At 43.6% G+C, this 12,987-nt stretch overlaps 2 protein-coding genes across 5 annotated transcripts in view; one reads left to right on the top strand and one right to left on the bottom strand.

The window, feature by feature from the left end:
- The window catches only part of LOC144587799 (uncharacterized), an 887,030-nt gene that overhangs the window by 787,669 nt on the left and 86,374 nt on the right, over positions 1–12,987 (top strand). The window lies entirely within an intron of this gene.
- The window catches only part of TRAPPC12 (trafficking protein particle complex subunit 12), a 64,715-nt gene that overhangs the window by 42,646 nt on the left and 9,082 nt on the right, over positions 1–12,987 (bottom strand). The window lies entirely within an intron of this gene.

Here is a 12,987-nt window from a genome sequence, read left to right as displayed (position 1 = left end):
CTGCAGCAATGCTCAAAAGATTGAATGCATGAAATGTGCTGCATTTTTGCAACTCCACAGATGAGTTCAACATAACATATTTCCTCAGAAACAAGTATTATGTGCACCCTAACCCAAAGCATATAAAATGTGTTACCTGCTGTAAAAAAAAAAAGGGGGGGGAGAAAAGAGTAAAGGGCCGACTGTGCTCTCCTAATTCAACCATAAAGAGTGGTCTCAAAGATATTAATGGGGTTAAACATTTATTTAAAAATGTTTTTTACCATGACCCAACACAGATTACGTTATTCAAAACACAATATTAAAAACAGTAAATTATTCATATATTAAAGAAGAATTAATAATTTTAATTTTAAAAAGTTAGGTAAAAGCAGTCTAAAAAACAGATTTGGAAGCAACAAAATATAAGCCAACCTGTTTATTGTCTCCTAGGCAGCTAGTCATGAAAGAAAAGCCTGCCTGAAGAAAAAGGATGCCCAGCAAAGGTGGGGCCAGCCGGGCCTCCTGTGGGAGGGAGTTCTGGAGTCTGCGAGCAGCAACAGAGAAGGCCCTCTCCTGTGTCCCCACCAAGTACACCTGTGAGGGTGGCTGGACTGAGAGAAAGGCCTCCCCTGATGATCTTAACATCCAAGCGGTCTCATAAAGGGAGGTGCAGTCCTTGAGATAGTGTGCTTATAGGTCAAAACCAGCACTTTTAATTGTGCCCAGAAATGAACTGGCAGCCAGTGGAGCTGCTGTAACAGAGGAGTTATGTGAGCCCTGTAATATCCCCAGTTAACAATCTGGTTGAGCGTTTTGAACCCGTTGAAGTTTCTGAGCACTTCCCAAAGAGTGCATTATAGTAATCAAGCTGAGATGTAACTAAGGCATCTGTCACTGTGGCCAGGAATGGGCACAGCTGGCACACTAATTTTAATTGTGCAAGGGTATTCCTACTCCCGGTGACCATCAAAACCTGGGCATCCAGGTTTAAAGACAAATCCAGGAACCCAAGCTACGCACCTGCGTTTTTAGAGGGAGTACAATCCCATCCAGCACAGGCTGAATCCCTACTCCTTGATCTGCCTTTTGACTGATAAGGAGCACCTCTGTTTTGTCTGGATTAAGTTCCAGTTTATTCATCCTCATCCACTCTATTATAGATATCAAATATTGATCTAGAACTAAGGTGTGAAGGAGTAGGACCAAGTGTGCCATCCTCAGAAGAAGAGAGCCCGAAGGAAGAGAGTGTCTGTACAGAGGGGATTTTGGTGGAGATAGAGTGTGAGGAAGAGCCACCAAGGAGACCAACTGAAGTGTGCCTTGTTGATGAGGGAGGAGCTGAAATGGACTTGATCATGTGGGAGGAGGTGAAAGGGGAAGGATCAAATGCGCGGGAGTTCAGTTGGTTGGGGGAAGGCGAGCTGGGCAGATGCACGAATAGAGGGGTGCAGACGGACTGGCTGATAGACGCGAGAAGCCAGGCAGACCTGGCGCAAGGCTTCCCAAGTCTAAAGAAGGAAGGAGGACTGTTGCCTGAGCCTACTATTCCCAGCGGACGCGGTAGGGCATACGAGCCCTTAGAATGGAGGGTCTCGGTTTTCCCGGTGGGCTACCATGGTGGGGGCCGGAGAGTTATACGCCCAGGCCCAGAATTCCAACAGAAGCTGCCAGAGGGGGATTGGGCCCACCATCCCTGTTGTGGGACCGTATGTGCAGTGCGGAGTGTGCCCCTAAGACCCTTGACGGACCGCGAACGTTTCGGCCCAGCCCCTTGGTAAGGGAAGAGACCAGTGCGCCAGTTGTTAAACCAAAAAGGTATACCTTGTTAACCAACAAAGTGTTGAAGGATCCGTTTGATCCGGTGGAGTTGAGTGTGCATGCCAATAAAGTTGTTGTTTCCCAAGAATCGGATTCGCCTCCGCGTCTCTTTCCCGCCTTTACGACGCAACACCCCCCCCCCCCGGCTAAAGAAGAACCTTGTCACATAAGGTATCTATGTGTAACTCTGAAAGTTACCACTAACAAAGAAATCATTATGTCAACTACCCTGGCAAACCATGTTCATCTTTGATGCAGGAAAAGCCCACTAAGTAAATATTTTTGTATCAACTGCTATTCCCTCAGTCACCTCCAGTCTATAATATTTCAGTGCTATGCTTTAGAAACGTCCCTTGACAGCACAATCAATTTAGTTGGGAATTGTACAGATATATAGTGCTTACAAATCCTAATGGGAAGTGTTTTTGAGACCAAATGAAAAGCCTCAGATTATGAAAATTTCATCTCAAATGCCGTTGCATATCACTGTGTGAAAAGTGGGAGCTGATCAAAGAGGAGATACAGGGACCAACTACACAGTGGGACTGGATCTGCTGTGACGTCGCACTTAGAGAGTTGGTTTCCCCTGATTAATTAGCTTCAATCAGCCACCTCAGCAGAGAGAGGGAAATTAGCCTTGTTTACAGCTTGTTAACTGTTTGAATTCTTCTGCTACCCATACCTTGTGCCTCAGTCTACTTGTTTCCCTCTTCTCTTCCCTTCCCATTCCACTTATTTTTTTCCTTCCTTTTCTTTTAAAGGCTTGTTGTCCTACAGCTACGACAGCTAGCTGACTAAACGGGTGGGAATGAAGAATCAGCAGAGAGAAAGAAAGACATTTTCAGTTCAGTCTTGTTTTCAGTTTGTTAAGATACCTCTGTTCTGGCCATCTAGATCTGCAGGAGGAATGGTTCGAGAAGAGCTACTTTAAAACATCTTCCTTTCTTTCTAACATACACATCAATTTAAGTGATCACATTGTCTGAACCAATGTGAATGCATTCAATTCAAGTCCCAGTGATGGAGGAAAATCCTAGGGATTGGTGGTGATGGTAGAACTCCAGGAAAATTTGTATTAATTTTTACAGCATGCAGTCAACAGAAAATAATACAAATCAGACTGTCCGAATCACAGAGTAATTCCCCCATTATCTGTCAAAGTCACAATAATTTCTTGTACCATCCCTCATCATGAAGAAATTTAACTTTGAGGTCTAGAATCTACATGAAATGAACTGCACAGTGAATATCTCTGCATTTCCTCTTTCTCCTACCTTTAACTTATTCTATTTTTTTCTGTAGTTAAAAGTTTGAGCTTATAGCATCATTTGTTGTTGTTTAGTCGTTTAGTCGTGTCCGACTCTTTGTGACCCCATGGACCAAAGCACACCAGGCCCTCCTGTCTTCCACTGCCTCCCGGAGTTGGGTCAAATTCATGTTGGTCGCTTCGGTGACACTGTCCAACCATCTCATCCTCTGTCGTCCCCTTCTCCTCTTGCCTTCACACTTTCCTAACATCAGGGTCTCTTCCAGGGAGTCTTCTCTTCTCATGAGATGGCCAAATTATTGGAGCCTCAGCTTCAGGAGCTGTCCTTCCAGTGAGCACTCAGGGTTGATTTCCTTTAGAATTGATAGGTTTGTTCTCCTTGCAGTCCAGGGGACTCTCAAGAGCCTCCTCCAGCACCACAATTCAAAAGCATCAATTCTTCAGTGGTCAGTTTTCTTTATGGTCCAGCTGTCACTTCCATACATTGTTACATGAAAAATCATAGCTTTGACTATTCGGACTTTTGTCGGCAAGGTGATGTCTCTGCTTTTTAAGATGTTGTCAAGGTTTGTTATCGCTTTCCTCCCAAGAAGCAGGCGTCTTTTAATTTTGTGGCTACTGTCCCCATCTGCAGTGATCATGGAGCTCAAGAAAGTCAAATCTGTCACTGCCTCCATATCTTCTTCTACTTGCCAGGAGGTGATGGGACCAGTGGCCATGATCTTACTTTTTTTTATGTTGAGCTTCAGACCATTTTTTGCACTCTTCTCTTTCACCCTGATTAAGAGGTTCTTTAATTCATCCTCACTTTCTGCCATCAGAGTGGTATCATCTGCATATCGGAGGTTGTTGGTATTTCTTCCGGCAATCTTAATTCCAGTTTGGGATTCCTCCAGTCCAGCCTTTCGCATGATGTATTCTGCATATATATTAAATAAGCTGGGGGACAATATACAGCCTTGTCGTACTCCTTTCCCAATTTTGAACCAATCAGTTGTTCCATATCCTTTACTGTCAACTCAAGAAATCCCTGTTGATTCAATACAGGGGTTTGGTGACATACTATCAGAATTTCAGCTACTCATCACACACTCCCAAAATATTTCCATTGGCAGTTGGGTGAGAGGTAGAACAACTTGCACAAAAATATAAAAAACTACTGGAATGTAAGTTATGGTCTGGTGCAAATTGGGAGTCTATCAAACGTGTATTCTGCTTTCCCACATCCGCATCTGGCTTTCTGATTTCATTTACTAGTCTATTGGCCAAATGGCAATTTCATTCCCTCAGTAACTTTTCCCACCATACTTTTCTTACTTGCCGATGGACAACCTGTGGGTACTGCTGCCAAGAGACTGTCAGTATAAATTATGTGAACTATAGACAGATTCCAGTTAGTTATGCCCACTGGCATAAGTCAAACAGCATGAATCAATGTTGTGAATTGCCATGATTTAAGAATTCAGCAGTGGTGTTTCTCATCATGTGCCACATCAGGCTACTGAAGTGTAATTAGAAGCACAAGCCTTGACTTTTTAATTAGCAGCAATTTTCCATAGTGATGATTGCCATTTGACTTATGGTTTAAGAAGTGGTAAATGATCATTGGGAGCAAGTGCTCTTTCCTTTGATCTTCTGAACATGTGCTAGTTTTAATGTGAAGATTTTGGACCTGTAAAGCCCAAGTTTATTACTACACTCATCCTGGGCATTTCAGCTTAATAGTTAATGAACCAAGAAAATAAGTGAGAATCACCTCCTTGTTAATTTTCTTTTGCTAGTAAGAAATATTACAACAGAATTCTCTGGATGGGACACCTGGGAATTTTGGTTTAATATAAGCCAAGATCTCTCCTCCAAATTTGATGCCTGAGAAGAAGATAAGAGAGAGGGTATAGATTGGCCCTAGTTTTCAGCTATGAGTGGCTACTGAACAAGCCAGTCTTTCCTATAGGTTCAGATTTTTATTTAAAATGTAGCCATGAGAAGGACAGGTTACTTACCTGTAAACATGGTTCTTCAAGTGGATCTCTATGAATACACACTAGTGGATTAAGACAGCGCCTGCGCTGGCCTCTAGGAATCTTCTAGAGCTATAGGGAAAAGTAACAAAGTTTGAGTTGCCCTGTACTGCGCATGCTCCACCCACCAAACCCCAGTTCCATCCACCCGCCACATAGTCGGAGTTGGACTCGACCATACAGTGACGGACAGTGGGGAGATGTGTGTATTCATAGAGATCCACTTGAAGAACCATGTTTACAGGTAAGTAACCTGCCCTTCTTCAATGTAATCTCTATGAATCCACACTAGTGGGCGACTAGCAAGCTCACTTACTGGAAGGAGGGCGGTCACTGCAGAAGTGATGTAAGTTGATGTTTGGACATAGTTAAGGCTTCAGCATAGGCATTAAGGCATATCTGCCTGATATCCTCTGGTGCGACTTGTAAAGCTGGTAGAACTCTTTGCCCAGAGTTGCTTCTGGTATGCACCCATCGCCACCAAATACTGTAATTGATTGCCCTTAAGACAAAAGTGGTCATGGTGTATAGTCAACGTCTCGACACTTCCAATTTCCTACCCTCTTTGTTGGAAGGTGTGGCATGACCCTTTGTAGGAATCTTTGAAGAACTGAACTCCACTACCAGTGAATTTGGAGCAGGGTGCTTTAGCACAGTGGTTCTTAACGTGGGCGATAATGCCCCCCAAGGGGCGATTTCATTTTTCAGGGGGGCAGTAGAATGAAAAGGGGCGGTGTGGGGGCGCTGGAGCAGAAGGGGGCGGTAGGGGGGCGCTGGAGCAAGCCAAACCTGTGAAGATGACTACAGCCTTTTTACAGTGTGCATGAATATATATTTTCCTCCAATCTTAATTTAGTTACAGAGTTTTTGTCTTGAAAGTTTTAGTTCCTGCATTGCAGTTTGTTTTTATGCCCTTTTTAATATTTCTTCTTGCGTCTTAAAATTCGCTTGCAACTAAATCATTAAATGTTACTTTTTTGGGGCATTTCATTTTCTTGGAATTGAATTTTGTTTTCAGGGGTCATTGGATTTAAGTGTCATAAATAAATAAATAAATAAATAAATAGATAGATAGATAGATAGATAGATAGATAGATAGATAGATAGATAGATAGATAGATAGATAGATAGATAGATAGATAGATAGATAGATAGATAGATAGATAGATAGATAGATAGATAGATAGATAGATAGATATCATTGCCGTGGGGAGGGGGGCGATGATAACTTCCTCAATGGCTCAAGGGGGCGTTTCTCTCAAAAAGGTTAAGAACCACTGCTTTAGCAGAAAGGAGGTTTTAAGACCATGAATCCGATAAAGGTTTTCAGTCCTTCTGGATATTGAGGTGGAACTGGCAGGGTGTTCCCAATATTGCATGATAAGATCTAGTAACTCAGGTACATAAGAAAGGCTGACAGGGTGAGACCTTTCTTTGTTAATATCTTTGAAGATTAAATCATCCTCATGTGTGGGAGATTTTTCAATCTCCATTCTTAAGGTGGTTGCCATTCTCGAAACTCTCTGAGAGTAAGAGGAAAAGTCCTCAGATGGGGAGGATGGGTGGATGTCAGCAGCATCCGACCCTAAAGGTTCCCCTGGGAGCGGTGTGTCCAAGGAAGCTTCAGATGTCATCTCTTCACCTTGTTCGGAAGAGTCCTCAGAAACCTGATGTTCCTCATCAGAGACAGGAAGTATGGCAGGGTGTTGACCCCTATCTGCTCCAGTAGTGGTTTTCTGGGGAATAGTAGGCTGAGTATGTCAAGACCCTGTGGCATGACTATCAGGCTTGTGTCCCGTCGACGTGGAAGCTCCCTTTTCCTTTGATATAAATCAAATAAATAAATAAATAAATAAGACGTCGATGGTTCTTGTTTGTCTACACCGATGGATTTTCGGTGTCAAGGCTTTCTCGGAGGTAAGATAGATGTTGAAGAAGAAGAGGTGTATATTGCCTTCTTCCTTCTCCTTCTGTGGTCTCTCAATGTCGAGGATGACTCCGAAGAATAATCCCGTCTTCGACGTCAATGGCGGGAAATCCTTCTGTCAACACTGTCGTCTGAGTCAGAAGTGGAAGTGAAGTCTCCATGTCGACACTTTTTTTTGCCTGTCGACGCCGGAGCCATGTCTGTGCTTATGATGGCATCGAGGCCGTTTAGATGGAGGCTCTCCATCCCGATCTGACGATGGATGTTGAGGAGAAGGGACATCCAAAGGCTTCTCAGGTCTCCCTCGAGGTGGAGATGGAGACTTGGAGCCAAGAGATCCCAGTGCCGAAGACTGGGATCGAGATGCCCGCCCGGTTAGTACAGGGCTATGAGGGGCATTGGCTATTCCAGCAATTGCTTGTACCAGCTGACTAGCCATTGGTGACCTCTCGATGTCGACCAGAGCCTCCTGTCGAGGTGGTAAAGAGGCACCCATTTCTGACATCGAATCCCGGTTCCGGGAAGAGTCTTCGAGTATAGGTGAGGGCAGAGACGTTGATATAGGAGGCACAACCAAGGTGATCTCCTTAGACTTCGATTGGGGTTTAACCGGCATTTTCTTCTGTTTCAGTTGCTGAGAAGCCTGTGGGCCAGAAGATGTTGAGGGAGCCGATGAAGTGGTAAGTATTTTCTTAGGTGTAGATTTCTTTTTTGCTTTTTCTTTGGACTTTTCTTTAGCGGTTTCAGGAGGAGGTGAAGAAACTATCGTGACTTCCGAACGGACTGAAGACTCCATATCCGACGGTTGTGAAGCAGATAGTGTTTGCTTCCACAAAGAATACTTAAGGCTCTGCTGACGAGCTTTGAGGGTGGCTTTGGTAAATTCTTTGCAGTGCTTGCAATGAGAGGTCAAATGTGTTTCTCCTAGACAGAAGACACAGAGGGAATGTCCGTCCTGAAAAGGCAGCTTTCTGGAACAGGATGAGCAAAGTCTAAAAGGGTCTCTTTTAGGAGACAGTTTTCTTTTTGGTGGCATAAGCTAATAGAAGCAGGAAACCATGAAACAGAAAGAGTCCGGCAGGCGTGTGGCGCCTCAGCGGGCGGTAAATAGGCTCCATTTAGCCAATTTATAGAGTACTTGTGGTATTGCCAGAGGCAGAAGAGATGTCAAAAACGATCCGTAGTCAGGGCAACAGAGATAAGGAGGCCAAAAAGCCAAGTCCAGGTCAAAAACACGAAGAAGTAAATTTTTATGAGCAGCTCTAACCGAGAGGTTCCAACTCCGCTGGCGGAAAAAATGGAACTCGGGTTTGGCGGGCAGAGCGTGCGCGATACAGGGCAACTCAAACTTTGTTACTTTTCCCTATAGCTCTAGAAGATTCCGAGAGGCCAGCGCAGGTGCTGTATTAACCCACTAGTGTGGATTCATAGAGACCACATTGAAGAAGTATAGTTGTATAACGCTCAGAGGACTCTTAAGGGTACAAGGTAAACAGTACTGTACAGTATATTGGTCACAACTTCCACAAAGAAAAAGATAGACACCATTTAAAATGACTGAAGTTGTGAAGATGGGGTGTTTTTAAATACAAAACTGTACTTCTCTTTTACACAAGTGTGATTTTTAAAGGGCAATTCTTAATTAAAATGTACACCTGGCAACCATATCACAATTGGACGCATCAGTCACCTAATTCTATTCGGGCTGCTCTTTGAGTAACACCAAGGAAGTCTTAAATCAACTGTGTGAAGTCTCAACTCTGCTGAGCTCATTGGGTGAGGACAACCTAGTACACTGGGAGAAGAAGATGATCAAGCTATCCATTTGTTAAGGAGATCATGTTCTGACATTTATTAAAGGTCAGGAGGATATTACTAGATTGGCTGAGATTTCTACAGACAGACACAGAAATGTAACATGACAAAAGAGGTCCAAAATACTCCTCTTTCAGACTTGGGAAGAAATTTGGGAAGGCAAAACACACCTTATTTTTCATTCTATAAGACACACTTTTCCAAGCCTCAGTAAGGTCCTGGAAGCTGGCGATTTCGCTCCTGCTTGCCCTGCGGGGATGGCAGGGGGAGCCTCCAAAGGGTCCGCGAGTGCCTTCCAGGACCCTTTGGAGGCTCCCCAACCCCCCACAGCGCCAGTGGGGGTGAAATTGCGACCTTCCAGGACCCTTCTGAGGCTTGGAAAGCCTCCAAAGGGTCCTGGAAGGCACTCTCGGACCCTTCAGAGGCTCCCCCACCCCCACCCCCGTGGGCCCAGCGGGCTGAAATTGCCAGAATATTTTTTCCTGTTTTCCTCCCCTAAAAATGAAGTGTGTCTTATGGAGAGGTGCATCTTATGGAGCAAAAAATACGGTAATTCCTCTGTTGTTAACTGGCTAAATTCAGAATGCTAAATTCTTACAAAGTCTATGGTATCCTAAGTTGCTTACACAGACAAACACAGCAATTCATTGCCTGTACTTTAAACTGAATATTCAAATAAAATCTTACGGAAACAGTTGAGGGGAGTTTAAAAAGTAGTTTTCAAAACAGAACAGGGGGGACCATTCAAAGAAGAAAGAGTAAGATCCGGAGTACGTCTTTAGATTACTGATAACAACACTTAATAAACAAAGGCAGAGTCCGAGACAGAACATAAACCAAATTCATTCATACATATATAAATTAGAAAGCAACTGTTGGATGGGATAATTTAGAGTTTTGGGTTCACTGCCCCAGGACAAGTAATCACAATTCTATTTCTCATTTTCATTTATCCAGATGTGGGGGTAGGAGATGGTTTCAAACAACCATCCGGATCAGCTGTAATCTTCATTTCCATTCTAACAACTGTTCTTGGTACTCCTTTCAAGAACCTTGTGAAATAGGTGAGGATTACATCTGCCCACATACTGCAGATGAAAAACTGTGGCTGGCCCAATGGTAATTTCCCCAAAGCCATTTACTGACTCCTTGACAGGGGTGAAATATTCTAGCTACAAAGCTTTTAGGCACAAAGTCTTCCTGGTTTAAAGCTCAGAGGCACTGTTGTTGAATTTAAGAGCATCCTATCACCCTATCTTAATATCCCTCACTCAGGCAGAGATACAAAACATCTTGCAATTTAACGGGATCACAGCCAGAGGACACAGAACTGCGGGAATGGACACCATCTGTTCTTCGATGTATGACAGATGTACATATGCAATGAAGGTTAAACAGTTCAGGTGATAAAGCAGAATAATGGACCAGCCACCATAAATTAATGCATTCCTGATTTCAGATATAAAAGCAAAATTTTTATCACTATTATTAAATTTCTGAAGACCATCTGCTTGCACCTAGGAAGCAGACCACTGAAGACTAATCAACTCTCTCCTAAAATAAACCAAGGTAAAGAAACATCTCTTTCTGACATAAAAATTATTAACGTTAAAGATAACATTACCATGAACTTGTTTCATTGCACCTACTAAGCAGCCCTGACCTACTCAGCAGTCCCAGGGCAACTGCTCCTCAAAAATTCAAAGTGTTGTTCAAGATGAAAATATGCAGCAAAAAGGAAGCAGCATTTGTGAAATGTAAAGGTCATCTTGGTTTGGAAATGTATACTAACCAAGGGTTCAGTCTGATTTGCTCCACACAAAATATAAGCAACATTCATTGTCGTTTGTTAGTCCAAATGATGAGATAGACTGTGGTTAAGCAAAAACAGGCTCCCTGTGGCAGTTCCAGGGGACCAGAAAATACACAAGCCTAAGGCTCCTGTAGCACATTTGCATGGGATTAAACTATGGCTTTGCCTAATGTACAAAAACAGCAAGTGAGGAATCCCAAATAAGATTACAAATTACCCCAAGGTTCCTCAGAGCACAGAATGAAGATGATTCTTACCCATTTCAGCTTTTTATATAAGCAGCTGAAAAATCACAAGTTATAACCTTTCCACTTCATTGTGAAAATTGGAGGACTTAAAGCTTAGCAATAAAAACGCACACAATGCCTACAACTTTCTGTATTTGACAATGTACAGGAGTTCAACAGTAAACGAGTAGCATGAATGTCTACGTGTGAGAAAGGATATAGGGAAGGCATTGGCCCTGTCAGTGTGCCATCCCCTCTCCCAGATGTAACTACAGAAGTGCCAACACCCAGTTCCCCCAGAGAAAGGAGAAAGCCCCGATTGACCCTAATTCCCTTGATAATCAGATAGGCCAGATCATCCCCATACACCCACGAGCTTGGGAAAGGACCGACATGCAGGGAGGGAGGGAGGAGCTAGAAGAAGAAGAGATAAAAGAGGAACGCAAAGTGGGGCAAAGTGAGACTGAGAAAAAGGAGGAAAAGGGAGCAGACACGGAGTCCAAGTTCTGCAGGGCAGAAAAAGCAAAAGTAAGTTTATACCTCTATAGCAGAGATTCCCAGCCCCTGGTCCGTGGCCCGGTGCTGGACCGGGCTGCAGAGACAGAACTCCCATCCCCCCTGCATGCACTCATCCCCACACAGCTGATTTGTGCATGTGCACATGCTCCAGCGTGCCTGTGTGAGCGCTCTGCCACCGTTTGTGCATGCACCCGAGCGAGTGCTGTGCCACCATTTGCACATGTGTGCTCACACAAGCACTGCACTGCCATTTGCACGTGTGCTTGCTTCCGCTCATTTGCACTCGCACACGAGCGCAGGGGGTGCCCCACTTTCCCCAGCCGGTCCGTGGGGTGAAAAAGGTTGGGGACGCCTGCTCTATAAGACTAGGAGTGGCTAACCAAAGAAGACTCGTGGAGGGATGAGCTAGTCCAGTTGAGAGTCCCTACAGAGATCAAAAGACAAAGGAGACACCAAGCCCCTCTCAAACCATCCCTTTGGGGAAGAGAGAGAAAGGCAGGAGTGCTGGGGAAAGGAAAAGGAACAGAGGTCAGGGGAACACAATCTATTGAAGGATCATGGAACCCCTCACCAGAAACTGGCAGCTTGACTCACCATTTGGAGGGACACAAGAAAGATTTGAGGAGAAAGGGGGATTTAGAGCAGAGGAGGAGGTGGGCCAGGCATCCCGGCAGCAAAACCCCTTTCCCAATGGGATGCCATCTCCCATCTTGTCAACCCAAGGAAGAGCCACTGGGAGCTACAGTGGGAAGCTAATGTGAAAGAATGGACAGCGCCAAATGTCTCCAGTACTAAACCTTGGTTACCAGATGTTGTAAAGTTGAACTCTTAGAAGTTGTTGAGAAGTTACCTTCAAAGTGAATAAAAGCAACTGATTTGAAAAACCCGTTGTCACATGTTATGAATGATATACAGTATTGTCTACAGGGAGTCATAAGGGGATAAAAAGGGATCACGGTATGATTTTTTTTTCTACACAGAGCAACAAAAGAGAGTCATTAACTCTACATGCAACACCATTAAAATGATTTAAATGTTCCCCTACACTTGCTATGACATTCTTCTCCAATGTATATTTCTCTGGTAGAACACTTTGACATTACTTAGAAAAAAACAGGCAGTAACCTATCCTTCGGCTAGAGCTTGTTGAAAGTTAGCATAAAGCTCATTAATAAAGACACAGAAGTGTTGCTATTAAAAATCTTAGTTATTTGTTGCATGTTTCCTCTTTTAAAAAATACCAGTCAGATTTTGGCTTACTTACATCACAAAACTGCTATGAATGCTGTTCATGTGAGGAAGAAACTAAAACGTAGACTCTCAAAACAACAGTAACTAACCATTATAGAGTTTATGCACCAAATAACATTTTTATGACTATTTCGTGCTTTAAGGCCGCAATATTGCACAGATGGGTTATTATTTATTTCAAGTGCAACTGAATGTTCTACACACGAATAACAACATGTACATGAATATTCAAAATATTCTCCACATAGACTTAGAGTGCAACAAATGCCCTTTACTGTCTTGAGACTGAGACGGCATTATTTCAAAACCCCTGGCACCTAGACACTAAGCAAGAGCTATTACAACAA

The sequence above is a fragment of the Pogona vitticeps genome, chromosome 1, assembly GCF_051106095.1.
Source record: "Pogona vitticeps strain Pit_001003342236 chromosome 1, PviZW2.1, whole genome shotgun sequence".
In the NCBI taxonomy this organism is placed as follows: Eukaryota; Metazoa; Chordata; class Lepidosauria; order Squamata; family Agamidae; genus Pogona; species Pogona vitticeps.
This window is presented reverse-complemented; position numbering and strand designations above follow the sequence as displayed.